Genomic DNA, 26,478 nt, shown 5'->3' with positions numbered 1-26,478 from the left:
GTTTAGTCAGTATTTTTTACTGGCCACAATCAGAAGCCTGAGCAGGAGAGTGGGGGCCATGTTTGACCTAACACTGAAGAGTGAAAGGCAGGAGTGCAAATAGCTGAGCTAACTTGCCTCTGAAATGTGATGCTTGGTCCCTGCTTCCATCTAGGCTCTCTTGCATGGAGGCTGGACATACTTGTTTGGGGGTCACACCTGCACTGGGCTCTGTGCAATGGGGCCTGGGACAGGACTGGGGGGGACAACCCTGCCCACCTCCCCGCTCCTACTGTGACAGAACCCCATGGGTTTGCCCCTGTGGGAATTGATTTCAGCCTCCTCTTAGTGACATGAACTTTGATTTCTTCCCCAGGGGGATGAGCTGGGCTCGCTGTGTGTCTTGTGCTCACTGGCTAACTGAGATGCTGGTGCTCCTCAAGGGCCACCTGGAGCAGCCCCACATCAGTATCTCCAGGCTTTGGTGACATCTCCAGCCCCATCCCTCTGCTTGGAGCTGCCAGCAGTCCCTCTGCTTCCTCTGAACACCTCCTGTATATTGTCCTCCCAGAGTGACAACCCTGGTGCCGCAGCTGTCGCAGCTTTCTGGGCAGTGTCACTCACTTGTCCCCTTGGTGCTCGTCCCTTGTGGAGCTGCCACCACTGTTGATACTCAGCTCCAGCTCATGGCAAGCCTGGAAGGGTCCTCTACCAACACTGCTGCTGCTTGGGAGGTCTCCAACTGATGCAGAGCCCTGAAAAATACTCCATGCTGCCCGTGAGTTGTTGCAATTCATACAGGCCTGTGCCACCTCCTGAAAAGATAAAAAACCAAAAAATGTTGCATTTTGAGTGCTGGGTGTTACAAAATCTGGCACATTTGGTTCGACAACAAGCATGCCTTTAAGAATAGAACTCCTTATTGCTGGTTGGTCATTCTGAAATTACTTAGAATATTAAAAAAATGCATAAGGAAAAAGAAAAAAACAACTCATTGTAATCATAGAAAAGTAGAAACATAGAACAGATTGAGTTGGAAGGGATCTTTGAGAGGTCATCTAGTTACACAGTCCAGGGCTGCTGGCAGTGTAACGGTTACAAGGCTTAGAGAGAGTTGTTAAGATAAAACCCAGCTTCTCTTTAGCTGAATTGTAGACTGACTCCTAGAGTTCTCCCAAGTTCTTCCATCCCCAAGATGTGGATGGGAAGCAACTGAACTCTTGGGATAATTGTCAGAAATTTTCTTTGTTGTTGTTCTGGGGCACCTTTATACCTTCAAACTGTCCTTGGGAATTTCCTCAGGGTCAGGCCTCAGCTGCAAAATTTTCTGTGATCTATTAATCAGTGTGTAATCCTCCAGGAAAAAGTCTGAATTATTGGCCACCCCTCCAGCTTCTACTAGAGACAGAGGAAGAGCTAGTTAGTAATAGTGAAGTGTTTGTGAGCCTGTTGCTTCACAGGCTCAGTTGTAACTGCCTGGGATGGGATGCTTTCCTGTCTCTTCCCTGAGACAAAATGGTGAATTTGGGGGCTCCTAAACCCCCAAACAGCCCACAAACCCAAGACAACCCAGCTTTGGGGGCTGAATGAGTGGAAAACCGAGGCTTCCCCAAGACTGCCCAAGCATGGCTAACAACCTCTGTGCTCTGCCAAAGGAATCCAAACCAATGATGAGGTTGATCAATCAGATTCTTCCCAGATCCTCTCATACAATGGAGAACAAATACTCAGTGTTCCCTGATTGCAGTATTTTGGGGATAGAGCACTTAAACTTGTCTCTGGACACTATGAGCAAAGCCCCAGTGCTAATGCCACAGCGGGTTGGAAGCAAAGGTGAGATTTTAGTCTGTGTGTCATTAAATCCTGATCCACTCAATGGATTTTCGATCACTCTGTAACATGTTATTCCCAAGGCGAGTGGGGCTGGATGCAGAGCCTCCTGGCTTTAGCCAGGCCCATGGTGCAGTTGGGCATCTCTGTCACAGGGGTCACACTTGACACATCTGGCTGCAACAGTGACGTTGCTCTCCATGGCTTGGGCACTGTTCTAGAATCATAACAGGAATTTAGGAACCAGGCTGAAGTGTCCTAAACTCATTTCTGTGCTCTCAGGCTGCTGTTGTGTCTCAGTGTCTGCTCTGCAGTTGCTGGCAGAGCCCCCTGCCAAACAGATACTTGGGATGTGCTTAGGAAAATCTGGACTTAAAAAGCTGAAAGAAGAACTGTGTCAGCTCTGGGTGAGTGGAAGGATGAGGCAGCCCCTTTGCATGGAGACCTCCCACTGAATCCCAGAGCAGCTGTGGCTGTCCCTGTATCCCTGGAAGTGTTGAAAGCCAGGCTGGACATTGGGGCTTGGAGGAACCTGGGAGAGTGGAAGGTGTCCCTGCCCAGGGCAGGGGGAGTTGGAACAGGATGGCTTGTAAAGTCGCTTCCAGCCCAAACCATTTTAGGATTCTGTGGTCCCAATGTTCCATCCCAGCCTCCCCACTGGAGAAGCAGGGACATGAGCGCTGGGGTTTGTGACAGCTGGCAAAAGGAAGAATGGAGGAACTTACAGGGGAGAAAGGGATTATTTTGGTCAAGATCTGCTACAAAGAGCATTAATGTTTATGGAAGAATCTTACTTTTTTTTCCTAAGGAACAGAAGAGTTTTTGTTATTATTGGAGTAGTAAGTAAAATCACTTGATACATTAGAATATGTATGTGTGTTTGGAAAGAAAGACATTTTAATTTGACCAATGAAAAAACCATTGTGGCAATGGAAGGAAATCCCTGCAAATGTTGAAAGTGCAATTTAGTTCTCTGTGACTTCAGGGGCTCTTGAAACAGTGATGTGTATGGGTGGCTGCTGATTTTGAGGGGTGGGGAAGACTGGAAAGGTTTCAAATCCTCTGGATTTGGACAGTTTCTGTAAGACCTTGGAGAATGTTTAAATGCTTTATTTTCTGTGCAGTTTCTCAGTGCTTTAGTGGTCTGAACAGGAGAATATCTGGAAAGCAAAAGAAGAAATAAATTTGGTGAGAGACTGATTTGACACTTGGGGACATAAGGAGATGTTTGCGGCTGCTGGATGTTTAACGAGGATGCCAGGGGCTTGTAACACAGTCATGGAAATGGGGAGTCAGTTAAAAATGTCAAACGTGGCAACATCATTCTCAAATATTTGCTGATGGCACATGAGCTGCTGGACTCAGTGGTGTGTATGTGCTTTGGGAGAGTGTGTTAGTTTTGCTTAGCCCAGAACATCAGCAAGGTATCTTTAGCATCTAAGAGAAATTTAAGCCCTTTAAAAGCTGTTGTGGTAGGCCTGAAGAAGTGGTTGAAGGGCTGGAAGAAAACACAACCCTGTGTTCATGAGTTAATTTTGCTTAGCCCAGTTTTTTCTAGTGAGTGGGGAGGGGTACAAAGATGGCCCCTATGAGAAGGTTCTGGAAGTTTTTCACCAAGTCCAGTAGAGCCAATCTCTGATGGCTCTGAAAGTGATGGACATGCTGCTGGCCAAGCCTGGGCCAATTAGAGATGTTAGCTATGCCTCTGTGAAAACATATTTAAGAAAAAATCAAAACAATGTGAGCACACACTTCTTTTCAGCTAGAGGAGAAGAAGGTGAAAATATGTGAGGAGAGAACAGCATGGAGACACTGAGGTGAGTGAAGAAGGTGGGGCAGGAGGTGTTCTAGGCGCCAGAGCTGAAAATCCTCTGCTAGCTGTGGTGAAGGCCATGGGGGAGCAGGAAGTTCCCCTGCAGCCCATGGAGTCCACAAGGATGCAGAAATTAACCCACAGCCCATGCCAGAGGAGCAGGTGGATGCCTGGAAGAAGCTGTGATCCAGTTGGAGTCTCATCTAAAGAGTTAAAACTGCAAAGGCCTTGCAAAAGAGAGAAAGGCCTTGCTCCTGGGTTGGAAGCAGCCTGGCCTCAGCTCGGGAGAGTCTGCACCCTATGGACAAGAGGACTCCTGTTGCAGGAGAATTCAGGCGGGATGTTGCTCTGAGATCGGACCCACACCAAAGAAGTTCCCAGAGGACTGCCTCTCGTGGGAGGGACCCCATGGCTAAGTAGAGGACCCCTCTCCCTGATGGACTGACCAGAGAAAAATCCCCTTACCCTGCCCCCCTCCTGCCCCATGCTGTTCGTTGGAAAGAGGGAGGGGGGTGAGCAGAGAAACAGTGTTTGAATTGTGGTGATGAATGGACTAAGAAAAAACCCTTTACCCTGCCCCCGCCCCCCCCCCCAAGCTGTTGGTTAGAAGGAGGGAGGGGGGTGAGTGAAGAATACTGTGTCTTAAGAGCTTCATTTTACTTCTCATTTATCCTCCGACTCTGTTAGGTTAATAAATCACTTTGCAAATTTAAGTTTTCAGCTTGTTTTGCCCTTTCTCAGTGTGTCCTCCCACCAGGGCTTTATCTCAACTCATGAGTCTGGTTTAACACATGTTTAACAGGTTTTTTCCCCTCTCCTCTGAACAGCTTCGACAGGAGAGAGCAGAGAGAGAGCAGAAGCTGCAGGTCCCTGGCATTTGGCCAGGGTCAAACCACGACAGAGAGGGCTGGTTTGTAGCCCTAAACCTTTTGGTTGGGGGGGACTTTTGAAGGTAACCTGAGTTTGTTATCCTTGTTAAACCAGAGCATGCATTGTTTTTTAAAAAAACACCATACATTGCTGTCAGTGGAGCCCAGCACTGCTGTGCTGCCTATTGGTGGCAGAATGAACCTTCTGTATCATGCCCAGCACTGGCTGGTGATGCAGGGATGGGAGAAGGTGTCTGGAAGGAGACACCCTCCTCTCAGCACCCTCCCTGTGGGTTTGCTCTCACATCTGTGAAGTGATGAACACCCTGAAAATCACTGGCAATGTCATGTTTGTTCTTGCAGTAGGATTCTAGGAGCATATTTCTGTATTTATTTTATATGTATTCAACACTGAGAGACGATACAAAGAAGCTGGTAATTAGCAATGCAGAAAGAAAAATATTTTTGTTTACTGATGAGTAAAGACAAGTAAAGGGATATGCATCTTGTAGAGTTCAGCACTTGGAGACACTTATTTGTCCTTTTTCTTCCATTTCCTTCCACCTGCTAGAAGGTGTCCTGGCCCATGGCAGTGAGTTGGAATTAGAAGAGCTTTAAGGTCACTTCCAACCATTCTGTGACTGTGTGATTATTTTTCACTGTTTTCTACCACCTCTTGTTACAAAAGCAGACAAAGAAAATTGTTCAGAAATTGTCTGCCTGGATGGTTTATCCATGTGAAAATGCAGTTGCTGCAAAGCAAACCCAAATGCTCTACTTCAGCTTGAGCTGACACAATGAGCAGATTTCCTGTGTCCAGCTCCAGCTGAATTTGAAGTGTCCAGAGTGAGGCCATGCCCCCTATCCTGGAGGTGTGGGACTCTCGTGGAGCCAGGCTTGGCTCTGCACCACTTTTTAATAAGCTCTGAGATGCTTTTAGTTACCTCCTTTCCCTGGGTGCTTTATCCATATCCACAGGTATGCAGAGTTGGTCTTATTGGGAAAATGCCTCAATTTCATGTTTTTCTCACAGCAGTGTTTATTTTCTTTATTTAATCTGTCTGGGTGAACTTATTGCTGTGCTCAGCATCAGGAGCTCAGGCTACGGTGACAAACTTGGATTCCCAATGAGTGATGGCCTTGTGCAGGGCAGGTGGGGCTGTGCTGGCCACCAGTGGGCGAGAGGGTGGGGGGCTCAGTGGGACCAGGGGTCACTGCTGGACCACGGTGGAGGGACAGTCTGAGATGATGTTTTCCAGATGGAAAAGCAAAGCACCCCCCTTTTCTCTTTCCTCTGCTCCCTGTTCTGCAAAGATGGAGCATACCAAAGGGCTGTGCTCACCCTATGGAAAGGACCTCTGGGACCTGGGGCTGCTCGATGGGGGCTTTAGGGCAGAAAAGAGGGTGCTCTGAGCTGAGATGCATGTCTGTACACCCTGCAACAGTGTCATTCCTGTGGCTGCCAACTCATTGCTGAGGCTGTCTCTTACCAGGGAGTGAACCAGAAGGATGGGCTGGGAGCAAACATGGAATTTTTCTATTGTCCTTTTTAATCAGATCTAGAACAAAATCCTCTAGATATGGTCTGGAGCCTGGAGAATTCCCCTGAGCCAGGCCAGGCTGGGAGGCAGGGGCAGGCAGGGGCACAGGCAGGGACAGCACCCTGTTACTGGCCTGTAACTATTCAAATCTCTATTTCTTAAAAAACCCCTGTGTTACATTCTGACTTCACAAGCTATTGCTGTTACCAGCAGGTCATGAAACAATGTGGACATGTGTTAGTTGTCCAAACTTGTTCCCAAATACTGATTTTTACACAGGACTAGAACTAGCGCATTAAGTACAGCAGTGGCAGGGTGGGTTTTTTGGGGTGGGTTTTTCCCCCACACCAAATTCCTGATGGGCCGGAGTTGGCTTTCTGTGGCAGCAGCCCTCTTGGTTCTTTGTCATGGTGATCAGCAATGCTTTGCTGTTGTCATGGCTGCGGGGTTACTACTGAAGCCAGAGCACTGCACAGCCCCTTTATTCATAGTTTCAGTGTATAAACTAATTAAGTCAACTGAAAGCAGCAGTCTGTTCCCTGCGCCTTGTTTTTCTAATACGCGGGATCAGATAGACCTGATTCCTGCTGTCCTCCAAAATATCCAATCTGACTCAATTTCACCTCCTTGACTGAGTTTTGTATCTTAAGACCAAGCAAAATTCAATGATTATTTAATTGCCCAGAAACCTCACAAAATTGAAAAGGTCTCTGGAAAATGTCTTTTGACTGTTGAGGCTGGGAGCCAGTGTGTTGCAGCTGCCCTGCATTCCTTATCATTGCTTTACTCAGGGCAGGAACCCAGTCACTGTGTTTAGTTTCTGAGTTTATGCATTACCGGGTAAAGAAACAATGGTGGCAAAATACCTGGGGCACGATCTCAGCAGAGCTCCTCACTCCTGCCCCCACCACAGGAGTATGGGATGATGGAGAGGGACAACCCCCACATGGTACCAGCTGCAGCTGGAGGACAGAACACTTCCTCTGGCCAGGAGGAGGTCAGCTGCACAGTGACACACAGGCTCATTTTTTATTAAAACTTAATATAAGCAGAGGCTCTGTGTGAGCCCCAGGAGCAATGGAAGGAACCCTGCCGTCTGTGTGAGGTGGCAGTGGTGGTGCCGGTGTTGGCCACTGTCAGGAAAGGGTTTGGGAGATTTGGTGTCCCCACTTGGTGTCCTGCTCACTTCTCAGCTCACGCACAAAGCAAAACCACACAGGGACCCTACAATCCTCTTACACTTGTCTGAGTGTTGCTGTGATGTCTTCCTGGGGCACACACTCACTCTGTCATCCAGCTATGGCAGTGCAGCCCGTCACCTCCCTCCCATGAAGGGGAGTAGCGATGGAGGAGGTACAGGTGCCATTGGATCCTCTCAGGGTACAAAGGGAGCTGTAATTTGCACTCCTGTCCCACGTGGAGCTGTTGGCCGTGGCCAGCTCAGTGTCCATGCTACCACAGAAAAGGGAGGGTGTGGGAGGGTGGGAGGGTGCTCAGGGTCCCTGTCTGTCCAGTACTGTCAGATGTCTGTTCACTGCCCCTTGTTTCCACTGACCTCAGGGTCCAGCAGCTGAAGGGGCTCTGCTGCTCCAGGAGGGTAGTGGGCCTCTGGGGAGCTACACCCTATTGAAATGAGGGGGCCAAGGAACTGCCTGGGGACCACGTAACTTCCCTTTTCCACACAAGCTGAAAACTCCCCAGTTCTTATACAACTTGGGCCTGCAAAGACATTTCTCTCTGCTCCTAGTGGTCCATCCCTCTACCTCACCTTCTCTGGGGTTTGAGTGCAGCAGAACACCAGTTGGGATGCTTGGGTTTGAGGTTCAGAGGCAGCTTGCTGTGCCACCACTCCAACTGACTTATTCCAGTGTTTTGCATCATTACCTATTGCTCTGGCAGGATTTGATTTTCTAATTATTCTTCACATATGGAAAAGAAAACTAAGGATAGCTCCCAGGACAATGAGTCTAGGAGAGATGGTGAATCTGCAGTGATGCTTGTTAATCTTCAGAATCAACTTCTCTTCCACCACAGCTCCAAATGCCTGCCCCTCAGGTGTCCTGTGGCATCCCAGAGAGGGACAAAAGGGGAGCAGAGCCATCGTGTGTGGGTATTAAGGCCAAGAGGTGCTGGTGAGAGCAGAGAAGGTGGCACTGGGCGGCTGCCAAGTAAATAAGGAATTTGACAGCACTTGAAGGAAAATTATTTGCAGTAACAACAGAGGCTCCTTCCTGCTTAGCCCAGGAAGCAGTGCTGGCTGCTAAACCAGAGAGGGAAAATCTGTCTCCATGCTTGCTGCTCACTGCTTTGAGGAGGCAGAAATTTCTTTTGCGTAGCAGCAGGGACATTGTCGCTGGGGATTGATGGGGGGGACCCCCATGATCACACCCTCTCTGCCACTGCCAGAGAGGTGTGCCAGTGGTGTGCCCTGCTTCCTGCCCTTTCCCTGTCCCTCTCCAGCTGAGGTGGATGCAGGTGGCCCCAACCAGAGAGAGCACAAGGTCCCCAAAGCTGCCCTGGGAGACAGTGTGGTTATGAACATCAGCAAAATCTGTGCTCTGGCCCCACAGTGGCTGCTCCTGAGTGCTGAGGGCAGACAGGGTGCATCCTGCTGCCAGTGGGATGTCAGGTGTGATGCTGTTGGGAGGCCCCATATGCAGCTGTGGGAACACCAGGAGCTGCTGACTGCCCATTGCTCTGATACTGGGACCACCAGGATGCCCAGGGAAGCACCGTGCAGCATGGCTGGGGGTCTCCATGTTGTGATGCCAGGGCAGCTTTCCTGAAGGCCAAGGCTTGCAGCTGGAGCAGTACAGCTGGATTCATGTGGACTAACCATGGAGATCCCACACAAATCACCAGGTCTAACCCAGAGCAGGGTGTTCATGCCACAGCACGGAGCCACAAGCCACTGTTGGCTGCCTCAGTTGCTGCATTTGACAGCTCTTTAATTTGACAGCTCTTGAAGTGCTCTTCAAAAGAGGCTTTACTAGGTAACTTAAGAAAAACCATTGTTTTCCACTTTAATTTAGGAAAGCAGTGCTCCTACAGCTCCCCTTGTACTTGCAAAGTGTCACCTCATTCCACAAATGCTGCTTTCTCCATTTATTAGCAGAACTGGATTCCATCTCTCAGGTCAGGAACCCAGCCACAGCTGTACCTTGTGAATCATTCATGGATTTGCTGCCTCGTCCATCTGACCCTCTCTCCTGGGAGATGCTCTGCTAAAAGACCATCAGAACCTCCAGCCACTGAGCTGACTCCTGGCTGTTTATTGTCATGAAAATAGAAAATACTTTATGTCTCAGGAGTAAAATTTCCAGTGCTGCCTTTTGCTTTGAAAGTTAGTTTAACTAAGAAGCATATTACTGCCTTTATTTTTATTGTTAATTTTCCTAATTTTAAACTAAGATCTGGTGTAAGCTCAGCCACCTGAAAACAGTTTTTTAAAGCTTAGTGCCCAGCATTCTAAATTTAATAAATCCCTATCTTAACAAGCGTAAAGGGAGTCCACATCCTTTCTTTAAGGTATAGGTAGAAACATTTCTTAATGCTACCAGTTTGTATTGGTTTTGCTTGGCCTGCTTTTTGTTAGTGGCGGGGGGTGGGGTGCCATAAAGATGGCCCTTGTGAGAAGATGCTGGAAGTTTCCACCATGTCCAGCAGAGCCAATCCCTGATGGCTCTGAAGATGGTGGGCATGCTGCTGGCCGAGCCTGAGCCAATTAGAGATGTTAGTAATGCCTCTGTGGTAACGAATTTAAGAAGAAATCAAAACGAAGTGCAGACGCAGTTTTTTCTAGCCAGAGAAGGAGGAGGAGGTGAGAACATGTGAGGGAACAACACGGAGACACCAAAGTCAGTGAAGAAGGAGGGGGAGGAGGTGCTCCAGGCACCAGAGCTGAGATTCCTCTTCAGGCCATGGTGAAGACCATGGCGAAGTAGCTGTGCCTCTGCAGCCCATGGGGTCCACAGGGTATTCAGAGATCCACACGCAGCCCGTGGGGAGGTGCCCATGCCAGAGCAGGTGGATGCCTGCAGGAAGCTGTGATCTTGTGGGAGACCCAGTGGAAAGAGGGGGCCCTGCTTCCAGGCTGGAACAGCCAGTCCTTGGAGGCCTGCACTCCACAGATGAGTGACCCACAGGCCCGCAGAATTCAGGGAGGACTGACTGCCTGTGGGAGGAACTCACGTTGCAGAAATTTTGTGATGACTACTGCTTACGAGATTGGACCACATTGGAGTTCACAGAGAACTGTCTCCTGTGGCATGGACCGCACAGTGAAGCAGGGGAAGAAAGACCTCAGTGATGAACTAACCACACCCCCCACACCCTGCTCCCTGTGCTGTTGGGGGGGGAAGGAAGGAGGTGTTGGGGGGAAGAATGGTGTCTTTAAGGGGTTATTTTATTTCTCATTATCCTCCCCTGACTCTGTAATAAATTCACTTTGCAACTCTAAATTGAGCCTGTTTTGCCCTTGAAGTGTGTTCTCTCAGCCCTTATCTTGACTCATGACTGCTTTGTTAGATTTTTTTCCTCTCCTCTGCCGAGCTGGGGTAGGGGAGAGTAAGTGAGCAGCTCTCGTGGGTTCCTGGTGTTTGGCCAGTGAGCAAAATATAACACAGTTCCAGTGGGGTGATCTAAAAATCGATTCTGTTATACAGAAAGGGAATATGAAGAGATATCGAGTTTCTGAATGGTTCTGTTGCCATTCCTTAAAAGAGGTTTAGATTTGGATTACCTGACTTGCAGTACTTGAATAGAGGGAGGAGTCTATTTACATGGAATTTGCAATTTTTCATGTTCAGAAGGAAAGTGACTTGGTTGGCATTACTTACAAAATAGGATCTTCAGCCTTTTGGGAACATTTTTCACCCATCATTTGTTGTCAGTGCTGGACACCCAGTCCAGGTGCTTGTCCAAGCACAGCCCTGTCAGCTGTATTTCAGAATGTGAGAAGGGTAACAGCTGGACTCAATGATCTCAGAGATTTCTTCCAACCTTCACAATTCCAGGACTCTACGATTCTAAGGGTGAGCATGGGAGCAAGGCATTGCCCTTACTAGAGGGGTCACAGACTTGGCCAGGAGGATGGTGTAGAGGTGTTTTGTACAGACAGTGATGATGCACACCAAAGCAAATGCCTTTTATGCAGTTTTCTTTCCCACTATTATTTAAAGTTGTTTGCTGAATACATTCATGGGTTTTGCCTTCCAGCAGCACTCCTAGGCAGGTGTCTTGGGGACGGGGCTTCTGGTTCCAGGGCCAAGCCTTCATGCTCACTGTGGGAGTGACTCTTTGTTGCTCCGCAAACATACAGCAATAATTGCTTTGGTTGCTTTCTAAGCAAATATTTTTACTGTTAATCTCATTTTGACAGAATATTTGTGGGGAGTAAGCACAATGGAGGTCCAAATATAACAAATCTATGGGTGGGAGATGATCAGCTCCAGCTCCAGCTCCAGCCCCAGCCTGGGGGCTGTTACGGTGCTGAATGCATCAGCTGGAGCTCCTGCCTCTCTAGATGCCATAGTTCACTGCTGCATTGTGCTGGTACAGTAGGTATGTGAGATTTGGGACGGGAGCAGAGAAAGGGGTGGGAGGACGTAAGCCCTGGGTTGCACAGGGCTCTGTCCTGCCCAGCAGAGCTCCGAACATGTAGGGACTCACTGTGATACCTCCATAAGAGAAAGCACGGGGCTCAAGATGGAAAACAGAGCAAGGGGGAAGGAAGGCAGCAGGGCATGAAGGGGGCAGGAGAGGGACAGCACAACCCAGCAACCACCACAGAGAATTTAACTAAAACTGAAGAAAGTGCTCCCAAAGGCTCTACTGTTTGCTAGTCAAAATCTGCTGGGATAAATCTTTTTCTGAAAGTAATAATATTGTAGGAAAGTGGCAGAGACTGTTTTGCAGAGGAAGGTGACAGTGACTCTACTGCTGCGGGACACTTAACAGCTGAGCCCACCATGCAAACACGGGGCTTTTCAAATTCACCGACTGGGACTCGTAACCTGCTACCTGATCACCTTAACTGCAAGCAAAAAATAAGCAACTTTACATGTAGCTGAGAATACTGTGTTTAGGCAAACTGCAGACCTATTCTGGGCTACCAGGTGAAGGGACACACTCATTCCTGTGCAGGAAGGACTTCCATAACTGATAAACATCAGTTTCTCTTTTTTAGCCCCACCAAACAAAGCACAACATAAGCCAGCACAACATAAGCCAACTATTGATAAATACCCTAATGGACAAATCTCAGGCTGGAAGAACTACATGAGTTAAAGGTTAACTGCTCCCTTTTAATGGGGATCAATTAGTCTTGAGTTAATGCAGGCTGGAAATTAGAAGACAGTTAATAGTAATGGGAGAATGATAATTCTGGAGCACCTTGTGTTTGCAGAGGTGGTTTGAGAAGCTCATGGAAGGATTGTGCAACTGCGTAGAAATTCCTGAAGAGAGAAAATGGCTTTTTGTTGTGAGTCCTGAGGGATTTGGTGGACTGCTATAGCTGGAAACAGAAGGCACTTTTGGTTTTTCCCCTGCTAGAGTCCTAGGGTTATCTGTGGGGGTAAGAAAAAAATCCTGTTGGTAGATCATCTAACATGTGGGTGTTGGGTTATTCTTTTCCCATCCTCTCAAGCACTGAGAGGATTGGTCACCAAGATGCAAGTGAGAACCAAGATGCAAGTGAGATTTGCTAAGTAACATTAAAATCCCAGGGGTCTGGCTGGTGGTGCTGGCTGATGTCCTCATAGTATGGATGTGCTCAAGGTCAGGGTCTAGGTCTTGGTGGAAACTCCTCCCTTGGCCTTGCAGACCTCAGCCATGGCAGAGGCTACCAAGAGCTGGTCCTGATGTCCTCCTGTGTGCGGGGGACATGGTGCACATCCTAACGATCACCACCAATTGCCACTGAACAGATGGGTATCTGGAGACAAACACACACCAGGAACCCACTCTCTTGATGACTTCTCTAACTGTCTTCTTTGTGCATGTCACAGGCAGAAGCCTGTAGGGCTTTTACTACAGGGCATGGTGCTGCCATGCCTCTGTCAGGTAAGCAGAGACCCTTCGTGCCCAAGACATCTCTTGCCCAGCTGCAGGCAGACCTTGGGGTCTCAGCTATGTCACCACACTCTCCCTTCCCGTACGCCAAGGTCTTTCCAGATCATCTCTCACCCAGTGCTCTTTCTGTGGAGAACAGGTGTGTAAATGGTGATTTTCTAACCTGTGGCTCAAGGAGGTGCTGGGACATGTGCTTGGTGCCAGGTGACACCACAGGGCTGTGGCTACTGTCCCACTCACTGCCTCGGCATGCAGGGATTCACTCCTGCCAAGGGATGGTTAAACACAGTGGGAGCAGTGTGAACACACCTAGATGATGCCAATAAATGATATATTCACCTTCTTTCTGCAACACAGAAATTGTCCTAGGTTGCAATATAGATGTAGTTAAGTATTCTATTACCACCAGCTGTGGGCCGTTAGCTGCTATCACCTGCTAATGACCCACTCCGGATGACAGGCAATGGGCCATCAGGGACCCACCGTGTGACTCATGGACTTATCTCATCCCATTGTGAGATGCTCTGCCGAGGAGGGAGGAGCCAGGTGTTCCCACCTGGATATAACCTGGCCCTGGAACTGCCTGAGCTAGCCCCTGTCTACTGGGTTCCCAGAGGACCAGAGCTACTACTGGATCTTCAGCTGGAGACTAGACCTTCACAGGATCACCACTTCAACTGGACTACTTCAGTTGGACTGCTACTACCACCCTAACAGGGTGTTAGGTTGTATCTGACTTTGTCAGTGCTTTTCCTTGTATTATTTCACTTATTTTTAATTTCAATCTTGACTTGTGATCTCCCACTGGTTTGTTTTCAAACCAACACAGAAATAAATTCACAGTTTGGTATTTCATTTGTTAAAGTACATATATTTTTGTAATAAAATTCCATGTAGCACTGCAGAGGAGATAACAAATCATAAACTTTCCAGCTCTCCTATGGATTTCCTCAGTCCCCTATTAGCAACCTCAGGGTTGGTTAAATGGTCTGTTTCTGCCCATACTGCCACAGCCATAGTATTTTCATGGCCTCTCAAGTGAACACACTGCACTCTCCAGGCCATTGTCCTTTCTTGCTGTTACACAGCACAAGCCCAGAATATTTAAAGCATGTTTTGTATCACATCAGGCTGCTCTAGAAAGAGCTCTTCACTGATTATAAAGTAATTATGGAGGACAAGTTTCACTCAGTCCCAAAATAGCCTGGCATCAAATTCTCCGTTGAAATAAACTGCTGTCTTGCCATTGCCTTGGGTACAAACTGACCAGGACCAAGGACCAATCATAAAGCAGCAGGTTTGATGCCAAGTGGGAGCTGTGAATATGGCAGAAGAGCTCGGTCATAACACTCATGGTGACTTAGACTAATTTATTTTACTTCATTTAACTTTATGTTATGTTACGTTATTTCATCTTATTTTATTGTTTTTATTTTATTTTAGAAACTGCTGTGAAGGCTGAAATTAGTGGGGCGTCCCAGAACATCCAGGTCAAAGTAGTTAATTATTTAAACCAAACACATGGCTTTCTTCTGAGGCCTTTTAGGTTAGTGGTTAAAAATAATCTCTGGTTGAAGGCTGGGAAAGCAGGAGATGAAGATTATGATTTAGCACTGCAAATGTTGTGGACAAGAATGACCTGTTCCTTTATACCTGTGCAGCACCAGGCATGAGACTGCCTGTATGGGGCAATACGAGCAAACATTGATAAAAAAACCACAGTATTCTTTGTTCAAGCAGCACAACTCTAGCAGAAGAAGGATCGCAGATAGATTAGCCCATATTTCATGTTCAGATTTGAGCCTTATTTAGGCAGTGAGGGTTTCTGCCTATGGATCTTGATATCTATTCTGAGAAAAGCTGCTTTTCTGATACATACCCTGATATGAGCTCTCCTTGATAGCCCATAGGATCATCAATGGAATCAAGAACGTGGTGGATGCTGTAATTACGAGGATGGACCTGTAGTTGCCACCCTTTAGGCACAACTTTGTGAAGTTTCAGTGGACTCTTGGACTCTGTTGTAGGTCAGGATGCTGCTGGCTGAGAGCTGTATTCTCACAGCAGTAACCAGCACCAGAATGGGCACTGAGTGAGCCAAACACCAGCCCCGCTGTGCCCAGCCAGCTCATGGGGCTGGATGCTATGGGCTTGGGGTGCTTGGCCTCGTGGGTCAGCTCTGAAGGCTTGCTGAGTCCTCTACTTCAAGTCCTGCTCCTCTAACGCATGTTCAGCTGAGCTTCTGCTTCATGTAAATTCAAACGCAAATGTATTCTGTGAATCTGTAAAATTGCACCACTTCCACTAAAGCCTCTTGGAAATGCCTTTATAAAACACTGTGCATTTTATAGCTCTGACCATGACATATCCCACAAAGCCACTGCTTGATTTTGCAAAGCCCCAGCCTGTTACCTGCATTTTACCCTCCGATAATTTTTTTTATACTGTCCCTTATATGAAAATGAAACTCCTCACCCTTGAGCTTGGGTAGCTTCCCACTGACCTTTTTTTTCTCAAATTCTGCTTTTCCTTTTTCTCCTGCAATTTTCATCAGCAAGAATAAAGCTTTTGGATCAATCAACTGCTCCATTTTTCTAGCAAAGGTATTCTTCCCTATTTTCTTTTGTGTCTCTCCCTTTATTTCTATGGGAATGATATAATTTGACCAAAGCAGGGATGGTATTCTCCACTCCTCTTTCTTCCGATTGATTTTTCAGAATTGGAGAAAAAAAGTAGTGTTACTTTAAAAACCATTTCACCTGCCTATGGAGTTGTTGCTTTGGCTTTCAGTTCTTCCTTTCAGAATTTCAATGATCCCTTTTACAGGGGAAAACCCTCACCTATGTACATTAGGTGAATATTGTGTGAATTCAGTTTCCAGGATAAAAAACTGCCTTTAATACTTGTGCCAAGCCTTCCCTTCTAGGAACCACTGGTGTCCAGTGTCCCATCTGCAGCATAACTTGGCCATGGGATGTGGCTCAGCAGCAGGCATCGAGCAGCCAACTATGGAGCAGCCCCATCTCTCCTGACCAGGCTGCTGGGGGAAATGGCACAGGGACAGTCGGGGAACTGGAAGCTGAAGGGAGGCCAAACAGGCAAGTCTGCAGCATCAGAGAATCATAAAATCACAGAATGGTTTAGGTTGGAAGTGATCTTGATGCTCATCCAGTCCCACCCCCTGCCATAGGCAGGGACACCTTCCACTAGACCAGGTTGCTCCAAGACCTGTCCAACCTGGCTTTGAACACTCTCAGGGATGGGGCAGCCACAGCTTCTCTGGGAACCTGTGCCAGTGTCTCACCAGCCTCTGAGTAAAGAGAAGGTAATAAAGACTTGGAAAGGAGGGTGATAAGGACTTGGAAAACGCAATTACAGGGCAGCAAACATCCCTGAGTCTGCAACTATCATGTTCTCTATGGTATGAAGTGCTGAGCCAAGGGCAGGGAAATGCTCCCCACTTTCCACTGATCAGCACATGAAGAGACCAAGGGGTCTCTGGAGAAAAGGCTTCCAAATTAGCACAAGTCTGGTGACGGCTAACAACGTTATAGTGTGCTAAGTCACTAACAAGCTGCATTATCTGTTCATTATTGCTCCTCTAATTTTGAGGAACTATAGTGGTTCAAGGAGAAAGGAGTTCAGGGATAAGGGGCTCTACAGAGAAAACTGTGGGATTAAAGGACAGAGGTCAACTGTTATTATCAATAGTTTAAAAGGCTTTGAGTTGGTGATGGAGCAAGAAGGCAGGCACAGGTAATAGCTGGGTCTTCAGCTGTTTCCAAAGGAGGACTAGAGAGGGATGAGAATGAAGACATCTCAACAAATCATGCAAAAGGAAAGGAGCTTCCATGAAAAAGGTGCAGAGGAAGCAGCATAAGCAAGAGTATCTGCAGCTGGTGCTGGGCAAGGAGGAACAGAGGGGGATAGGACTGCTTTAAAGTAAATCAAATAGTTCAGTCACTTTACATCTTTCACTGTGCTCTGAGAATTTTTATTAGATAACAATCCTCCAACTTGCTAAATGTTTTTTTTAATTTTAATGATATTTTAATGTCAAACCAAGTAACCAGTGAACAGCATCAGGTTGCTTGAAGTCAAGCACATGAATGCTGTAAATGGCAAAACAAAGTGGAAGACTAAGAGAATGACAGAGTATGACTGTGACAACAATTTGGGATATCAGGATTATCACATGTGATGGCTGGGTTAAACACGAAGTATAGGTTCTATTAATTTAGTTAATGCCATCTGGATTTTTCACATATTCTCTGAAAATCTTTCATCTCAGTGCCAGAGCTGACCCTTGTTGACTAAGATATCTTTCATCGCATAGGTCTGTACCCAAAAAAGCCCACTTTGTTTCCTTCAGTGAAGAAAATAGCACAAATCATGTTTTTCCAAGGTTAAATGGGTTTTTGATTTCTATAGGCAGGAACAGAGTGCTTCTCAGTAGTACTACAGTTGACTAAAATAAACCACTGGCTACTCAGCAGGTCAAAGGATACCTGTGATTAGCATTTAATCGAACAAGGGGATACAGGCCCAGTATCACCCTGTCATGAAATAATGAGGGTATTTCCTAGCACAGAAAATGCTTCTCATTACCATTAGGAGCAACAGAAAAGTGCATCTGATGCTAAGGATTGGTTTTCAAGTTCTGAGATCTGCATGTTGCTGTAGCAAAATCTAATCTCTTGAATTCCTAATAACGCATAGCTTTTTCCAGAAAAAAAAAAAAAAGCTTAAGACATGAAGAATGATAAAACTGATAGAAGAATTGATGATAGAAGAATGATAATTGAAACTTCTCAGATTTAAAGGCCATGCAAAGATCTTGAATTAGATTCATATGATATGGATGATTTAGATGACAGTGTTTATGCTATAAACTGAAAGCAAGCCCAGACATCCCTGATACTGCCAGGACTGCAAGTCCACAGTGTCTGCATTCATGACTGGACTTTGATCATCCACAGGAGGTTAACAGGAATGTAAGAGGAAGTGCAGGTAGCTGGGAAATAGCCTGAATTTTGAATCAACTGTGACTGGAAACATGGAGTAAATCAGGCTATCCTGATCTGTTTTTGATCTAATATGTGAATTTCTATCAACAAAAAACATGTTGGTACTAGTGGGAATGATTTTGCCTGTTCACTGGCATGTCAGGCTTCAGAATAGGCTCCAGTGACCAATTTTCTGAGAGACCCATATTACCAATATGCTGCCACCAACAACAAGGCAGGTGTACAGAGAAAAGGACTAAAATTCCCAGGAGAAAAAAGAAAATCTCATTTTCTGATTTCCATTTATAGCCTAAAATAGCCCGTCTGCTCTATCCATTCTTTGGAAAAACAGTGATTATGAAGACTGTGGTGGTGTTTACTTCCTGGCAGTATTGCAGCACACTCATGGGGTACTTTGAGTTGCAGATTCTGCCTGGCAGAAACTCAGTGGAGTTTATCATATGCAGCAATTTAAACAAACAAACAACAAAAAAAAAAACTGGTGGGCTGAGGAGGACCTGCAGCAGGTGAACGTTTTCTTATGTTTTCTAGGCAAACTCTCCCACACTTCAGGAAATGGGGAGGGTAAAGGCAAAGAGCAGGGGCAGGATTTGTATCCAGGATCAAACAACCTACATATATATCTACAGTTTGTAGACTGAAGCAGGCTGAGAAATCTGTCTATATTCTTATAATAGTCAGAATTAAAGCTCTTCTGCAGTGAAATTGTTGAAATCAGTCCACCAACGTATCAGCTGGGCTCTGACAATGAGGTGATGAGCTACTGTGTGCCCCAGCTCCTGTCCCAAGGAGACAGGTGCTGCAGAAAGAGCTCCTAAAGCACCAGCCATGGGTAGGGTATTAGCCAGCTGTGGGCTGGCATTGCCATCCACAGACATTTCAAGCAGTCTTGAATCTAACATGGATTTGCAGCATGGAAAGATAGGTGTAAGGGACAGGAAGTCAAGGTGGTTTTGGCACAGCTCAGCTGGATGCAGATACCCTCATCCCCTATCCCCACAGGCTGGTGAAACGGCTCCTGAACATCACTGTCTGCAGCATGTTCTTCCATTGTTGAGGAGGTTGCCTAGAACATTCTTGCAGAAATATACCTTTTTCCCATTGTTGACTTCAGTGACCTGGAAGTGTACCAATCCCTATAGCTTTCTCTCTAAAATCAAAGAAATAGTAAAATTAGTCTCTGGTCAATTATTAGTATTAAGTTATAACAAGCTAACTCAAGCTCAGTGTAACTAAGCCCAGAACTTACAATAGAATTATGGCAATTAGCATTTGTGGGAAGGAACACGTAACTGCTTTAAATGAAAACTATTTTGCCATTAGTTCAAAGAAGCTTGTGAAAGCTTTCACTATGACTAAGATCTGCAGTAATGCTGGAGATCATTCAGTCAAAGATTGTGTTATAATGCCTATTTATGGCTTTAGCATTTTAAGGTTTTTGTGAAGTAAAGCAGTAGGGATGAAGTGGACTCCCTCGCATCTGCTATGCCTTGTAAAGAGAGCATGTGCTGCTCCGGAATTAACTTAGGAATTACATATTCAATCAAGAATACACGTGTGAGGCATTAAGAAGAGTTGAATGCTAAACTCTCATCCACCACTCCACAGGCACAACCAGAGCATGCTACAGTCTCTGTGTTTTGAGAAGAAAGCAACTCTGCTGGCATCCTACTGCAGCATCCCAGAACATCTCCCCCAAAGGGTGGCTGGCTTCATCCCAGGAGGGGGGAAGAAGAGACAGAAGGTGGTCTTAGTTGAAAGATATCCCAAAGATGCTTTGTATTCTTCCAAGAAGGAAGTAAGCCCGTGTTTCCTTAATTACTGTGTACCAAAAGATGGGCTGGGAGGTGCAGCTTACACAAAGCTTCACAGCTCAAAGATGCATCAAGTTCAGACCCATTACATGTCTTTCCTGCAAAGAGGATTATGAAGGTAATATCCTTCCTCAGACAGGTTTTGTTTGCTTTTTTCTGGCAAGAGAGATCTTTTCTAATAAATAACTGCTCTTTCTTATAAGCTAGCCATTGTCAGTGTCCAGAGGACAGAAAACAGACCCTATCTGCCCAAAACAGCTCATAGACATCAACTATAATTTTGTTTTCTTTACTGGGTAAAAAGGGGGAAGATGGCTTTTAAATTAGATGTTGAACCCCTTCCAGAATTGCAATATAAGATACCAAATCAATCATATTTCACAGTTACCTCCTACTCCATGAGCTCCTACTACCACAAAAATTGGTTGTTGCCAACTGATCTGAGTGAATAATTTGCAGTTTCATATTTGTTAGAGGAATTTTTCATTTTTCCCTTTTCATTATTTGTTCACAAGCAGATTGATTTTCCTTAGTATCTTTGTTCAAAACATATGTGCAGTAACCATTCTGTAAGTAACTCTTGCTGTAAATAATTTGTGAGCAACTTGTTGCAAGAAGTCTTCAAACATTTGTCCCAAATCCATTCATTGTATATATGAACTTGCATCACGTCTGTTTCTGTGAACAAAACATCAAAAGAGCCAGTTTTGAGTATTCTCCCTGAGAACAATTGAAATTATGCACAATTTCACCATTTAAAAATTATTAATTCCATAGAAATACTAGCAGGATTCTTCAGGTTATTGTTACACTTGAATGAAAAACAAGGCTGTATCAAAACCCCAGCTGAAGAGTCTGACCAGGACCATGCTGTGGTCAGTGCAAGACTCTTTCTTTCTCCTTTTTTTAGATGGAGGAAACTGCTGTTTTCAGACTGCTAAGTACTGTCTTCTAAGATAAAAGTTCAAATGAATGATTACACTTTTTGATGGGATCTGGGTTTGGTACCTTGTGTCTTCTCACAAACAAAAGCACTGGAGTGATTCTGACAATATGGAAAAAGAGGTAAAAGTCAACTTAAACACCGAGTGTTGTTGTATGTCAGAGCTAACAAGCTTTGGAATTTCAAATCCAAGTCTTGCAGTTGGCCTGAAATGTTTGCTTTGAAGGGGTCTGTAAAATACAGGCTTGGCTCTGGTTGGTGGGCCAAGGAAATGCTTTGCTAGTATTCCAGCTACTGCAAACAGCTGCTGCAGCTGCCACCCCAGCACTTTGTGATGTTAAGTAGGAAAAATGGAACTGAAAAAGTTATGAATTCATGGATGATGACGTTTGTGATTGTAAATGGGACATGGACGGGCATCTCTTGCATTGTTCCTTACAATCCACTATGAAAATAGGAAGACCTTGAAAAACAGTTTAAAATCAAAACAAATCCACATAGAAATACTGAGGACTGGCAGTGAGAAATGAATTAGCATTTTTTCAAATATTAATTTTGGAAAAGAAGTTTTATTGTATTTTTTAAAATCATTTCAGAAGAAGTTAGAGAGCAAAACTGTCATTGCAGAAAGACTGCATGTCCTTAACCAGCACCATCTGAGACGGACTGAAATGTTAATTCTCAGTGCACATGAACAACTCAGATAGTGTAGTTTGTGACAGAAATAAGTTGTTGACATTAAGCAACAAAGTTCCCTGAACCCAAGGTTCAAACAATCAGTTTTAGGCTTATCCACCAACCTGGGTGCCAGATGCAGCCCTGCCAGGGGGTGGGAGAGCCCCATGCTCCTCGGGAGCTGCCACAGGAGCTACACCCACCTTCCCAACCTCAGCGGAACCCACACAAACCATGAGAGTGCTGGCTGGAGCACAAAGTGAAATCACCATGAGACATTCAAATGAGATAATTATATTGTGTTCATTTCTCATTTCAGTGATGTACTTGTACACTGCCAACACAGTACTGGAAATGAATACAGTCCAGCATGTGTCTTGTCATGTCACACTGCTGGCCCTTCAGAGTGAGAAGCTGTTAACACTATACTCAGAAATCAAGTCCCTCAAGACAGGAAAATTATTATGAAGCTGAACAATAATAATTTACACTTCGGAAAGCTCCCTACTTTTTCTTCCACCTGATGCAGAACAGGGAACTCTTAGACAGTTTTATTGTATGCTGAAGTGAAATTTTACTCTTTGGAAACAGCAAATAAATCCATGTTTCTTCTGTTGACTTGCTTAACTAGTGTGGTACTGTATCCCAACTCTAAGAAGGCCTGTACATTCTCCATGCTTTGGAGCAGTGGAACAGCAATTCCTGTACCAAGTGATGTGTACAGCATTCCTCTTCCTGCTAGATGCGGATCTCAAACGTAACAGAATCTTTAAGTTTAGTTTTACTTATAGTTTATGTTGAATCATATAAAATGTGATCAACTCAGAGGCACAGCATTATTTCTTTGCACTTTTCACCACTTGCTGGTATTTTTTTTCCCAGCACCTACGTGTTGCCACTTCACAATTGTGAAGTGGCAACGCGTTGGTATCACTATTTGGTATTGTGATACCAACGGAGCAAAGCAATGGGGATGTGCTAGCATAAAACAAACTTTAAAAAATTAGAACTTTGGAAGAAGATAGATTCTTTCCATGCATTTCCTGTAATTATTATAGAAACTTACAGTATTATACATAACAGGGGAAAGTTACTGTACTAAAAAACCCCAAACTCCAGTCTGCCTGATTTTGAATCTGCATATTCAAGTTCACTTACATCACTGAAAGGGCAGCAGTCCAAAATATAAATAATGTGAACTGCAGAAGCCAGGCTGTCACCCTGAGCAGCCCCAAACCATGGCTTGAATCGCAGCTGTCTGTGAGGCTCCTGCGCTGTTCCATACCTGTGGCTCGCTTCCACCCACTGCAGAATGAAACATTTGTTCAGCTCCGTCACGCTGTGCTCTGTTTTGCTGGTGTGAAATAGCATAAAATGAGGTACACCATGTACTCTTACTCTAGAGAGCAGGTATAATCTCTGTAATTATACCACAACTGCACGGCAAATACCATGTAAACACAGAGTAAATGCATATTTCTGCAGCTTACTTGTTAATTATGCATTGCTACTAACAAATTCAAAGATTAATTACCATAGCAGTTTCAGAATTTAGGTACTTGCTAGGATGGGTCATAATGGAATTCACACTATTAAAGGCTTGCTTTTGTTGATTTTCCAGTGGATTGGGGAAGGGAAACGATTCACCTCACATGCCCAAAGACTTTAGTGCATATTTTGTCCTGGTCCAGCAGAGACACACTACCATACAAAATAACATGGCACAATTAGGAAAACTGGATGAATAAACAAACAAAAATAATTTCCATTAATAAATCCCTTTTCAAATCCCATTTAGTAATCCTCCTAAGCAAATGTGTTTAAAATCACTCGTACTGCATGCAATAGAACTGCTATGTTTCCTGGCCCAGTATTTAAACTTGCATGTAAAACCAAGAGGAAAATATCATTTCACCAATGTCACTAGCAAAACTAACAATTGTGGTGAGGGCAGGGCTCTACTGATGCCGCTTGCCACAGCTCATGAAATGTGTATTTTTTATGGTATCAGAAATAGATCACCATGTCAGGCCGATTCATAGCCTGTGTTAGCTCTCTGAGCTGCACCGCAGTATTTTGGACTACAACTTGTAACTTTTAATAGGTACTTTAATAGAATTCAATACAACTAAATTAGTCTCTCTATAAACATTGCTCTTCTCCAAAGTGAAGCTTCCCTTTAAATTATGACCGCAATGGTTGTTTAGTCAGCCATTTATACTGACTTCTACAATCTGTGCTGGATCACCTTGGGGTTTATTTGAAATTTTTTCCCATTTCATTATTTTTGTAGTGATTTTCTACCTGAAGGGTGATATTGGTGTTTCTAACCCTTTTTTTTTTCTATTGAAGTTCTTGATTTATTTCTTCTTGTGTTGGTTTGAAAACAAACCAGTGGGAGATCACAAGTCAGGATTAAAATTAATAGGAAAAATTAAAAATAAGTGAAATAATATAAGGAAAAGCACTGACAACGTCAGATACAAACTGACACGCAGTTAGGGTGGTGGTAGCAGTCTAAATGAAGTAGTCCAGTTGAAGCAGTGATCCTGTGAAGGTCTGGTCTCCAGCTGAAGGTCCAGTGGTAGCCCTTGTCCTCTGGGAACCCAGTAGACAGGGCTGACTTAGGCAGTTCCAAGGCCAGGTTACATACAGGTGCAAATGCTTTGCTCCTCCCTCCTGGGTGGAGCATCTCACAATAGGAGGAGATAAGTCCATGAGTCATGTGGTGGGTCCTTGATGGCCCATTGCCTGTTATCAGGGGTGAGTCATTAGCAGGTGATAACAGCTGATGGCCCACAGCTGGTGGTAATAGAATACTTAAATACATCTATAGTGTAACCTAGGACACTTCTAAAAAATGTCCAGTGCCTATTGCAAAGGAAGATGCTGGTCTTTAGGGATTGCAGAATCGGGATAAGCAGAGAGAAGATGGCAAACTATTATTTTCTGTGGCTTCTAGAAACCTGAAGCATTGAATAAGACCCCACAGAAATTGGCTGTGCATAAATGCAGATGAAAACAGCAAACCCAGGGCAGGGAATTGACAGCTGGGGACAAAACAGACAGACACAGATGAGAGAAGGTGGATGCAAAAAGCCAGAAGTGTTGGTTGTGCTGCTGGTAGCACCCTTGGCCCTTGTTCCCATGTCTGTACACAGGACAGGAAAGCAAGCATCTACTCACAGTACCTTGAGGAAATTTAGGAGATAGATATGTGGTTTAAATGACTTCTTGATTGCAGAGGAAACTTTGGAATTATTGCCTGTGGGAGGGACAAGTAATTTCCTAATGAAAGAGATTGCTTGAGCAGGTGAGTCAAGGAGGGCACTGGGAAAGCAAAGAGCAGTTACTTATTTGAAGTGACAGAGAAGCAGGAAACAAAAGGAGGCTGAAGAGAGTACTAAGGATGTAAAGCCATTAATCAGATACGATTATTTAACTTGATCATTCTAACAGCATTGGTCAAGTGCAGAAAGCAAGAATGCTACAGGTAAGAACTATAAGATCATCAGAGCCTGGTACAAAGCTTTAGCTCTTAGTTGGCATAGAAACGGACAAATCTGAAATGCCATTTCTGTCATGGAGAAATAAGTGTTGAGTTTAAATTCAGTCGGTCCAAGCTGACCCATAGTGAACCACTGCTGAAGTTGACACAGTGGATGGACATGACGAAAAAGCAGTGATCATACTGTTCATAGAAACTGGGAAATAAACTGATGGAATGAGTTTGGAAGAGCCTAAGCCACCCTGGTTTAGGATACTGACCTTGAAGAGATAACTACACCTTCATGGAGAAATGCCATGAGGTTCTGGCTTGGATAGAAGTGTGTCCAGAAATAGCAGGGAAATTCATGTTTGTGGTAGAGGTTCCTTAAGGACCAAGTGTGGATGAAGCAGGCAGAGAGAGCAGAAGAGCTTACAGGGAGGCAGAGAAAGGACAAGGATGATGTTTCAGTCTGTTTTGAAAGAGCAAATAGAAAGCACAGAGTGTGACATAAAAATTCTCCATGCATTTCAGCAGGAGAATAGCTGTCCATGCTCCAGGCTTAAGAGTTTAAGGTTAAAGATGAGAGGAAGGGAAGGGACTTAGAGAAGCCAAGCAGGAACCAGAATAGGATCAGATCACTGCAGCTATGCATGGCATGCTGGCATATTTTATTATCCAGTGTGCTCTTAATTGCAAGGGTAACACTGGCAACAATTCCTAAAACAAAGTATATTCTTACTGAAGATCCTTGGCTCTTTAGTGGGAAAATAACTTCAGATACAGAATGATTGTTGGTTTAAAAGGGTTTATGCAATGTACACTGACTTTAAACAAAACGGTGCTTTTAATCTCCAGCACTGTGAACAAGGCAGTCTAATTGAGGCTCCCTAGTACAGCTGCTGCAGTTGATGGATCCTCTGAAGATGGAAACCTGGGTCATATGGAGGATGAAAAAAGAGAAAGAAACATACCTTGTTTTCTTTCAGTCATTTTAGTCCCTCCTTAGTCTACCTTGGAGCCTCAAGAACTGTTTGTAGGTTCTCCTAGAACACAGCCATCTGCCAAAGACAAAATGAATACAAGTGATGTTTCTTCACTCCAGAGTCTGATCTTGTTCCTCCTGAAATCTGCAGTGAGATTCCTGCTGTCTTCAGCAGTACCAGGCACAGGTCAACCAAGCCAGATATAAGCTTGAAAGTCCCCTAATGAAAATTAGGCTAAGACTACTGAATGAGAGAGATACTCATTAATTACTATTTAGGAGAACATGTTTTCCTTGAAAGGCTAATTATCTTGAAAGCTACCCATTCAAATAAAAATCTAATCAATGGGAGAACAAATTAAAAATGAAGACTCTCTTATAAAACCAGACAGTGGAATACTGCATTCAAGAGGACAATCACCAATTAAAAGAAATGTCAACAAC

General features: G+C 44.9%; 1 long non-coding RNA gene across 5 annotated transcripts in view; it reads right to left on the bottom strand.

The window, feature by feature from the left end:
* Nucleotides 1–13,946: 13,946 nt before the first annotated feature.
* The window catches only part of LOC146431929 (uncharacterized), a 28,677-nt gene continuing 16,145 nt past the window's right edge, over nt 13,947–26,478 (bottom strand). For 3 of the 5 annotated variants that reach the window (XR_014854812.1, XR_014854813.1, XR_014854810.1), the window contains 2 exons: nt 22,721–26,110; nt 13,947–20,622 (listed from right to left, as the gene is read on the bottom strand). This is a non-coding gene — a long non-coding RNA (uncharacterized LOC146431929). The remainder of the gene's footprint in view (nt 20,623–22,720; nt 26,111–26,478) is intronic. The other 2 variants (XR_014854814.1, XR_014854811.1) reach the window with 1 other exon arrangement.

The sequence above is a fragment of the Lichenostomus cassidix genome, chromosome 12, assembly GCF_008360975.1.
Source record: "Lichenostomus cassidix isolate B80296 chromosome 12, HeHo_3.0, whole genome shotgun sequence".
Classification (NCBI taxonomy): Eukaryota; Metazoa; Chordata; class Aves; order Passeriformes; family Meliphagidae; genus Lichenostomus; species Lichenostomus cassidix.
Note: the sequence above shows the minus strand (reverse complement) of the source record. Positions and strands in the feature narration are given on the sequence as shown.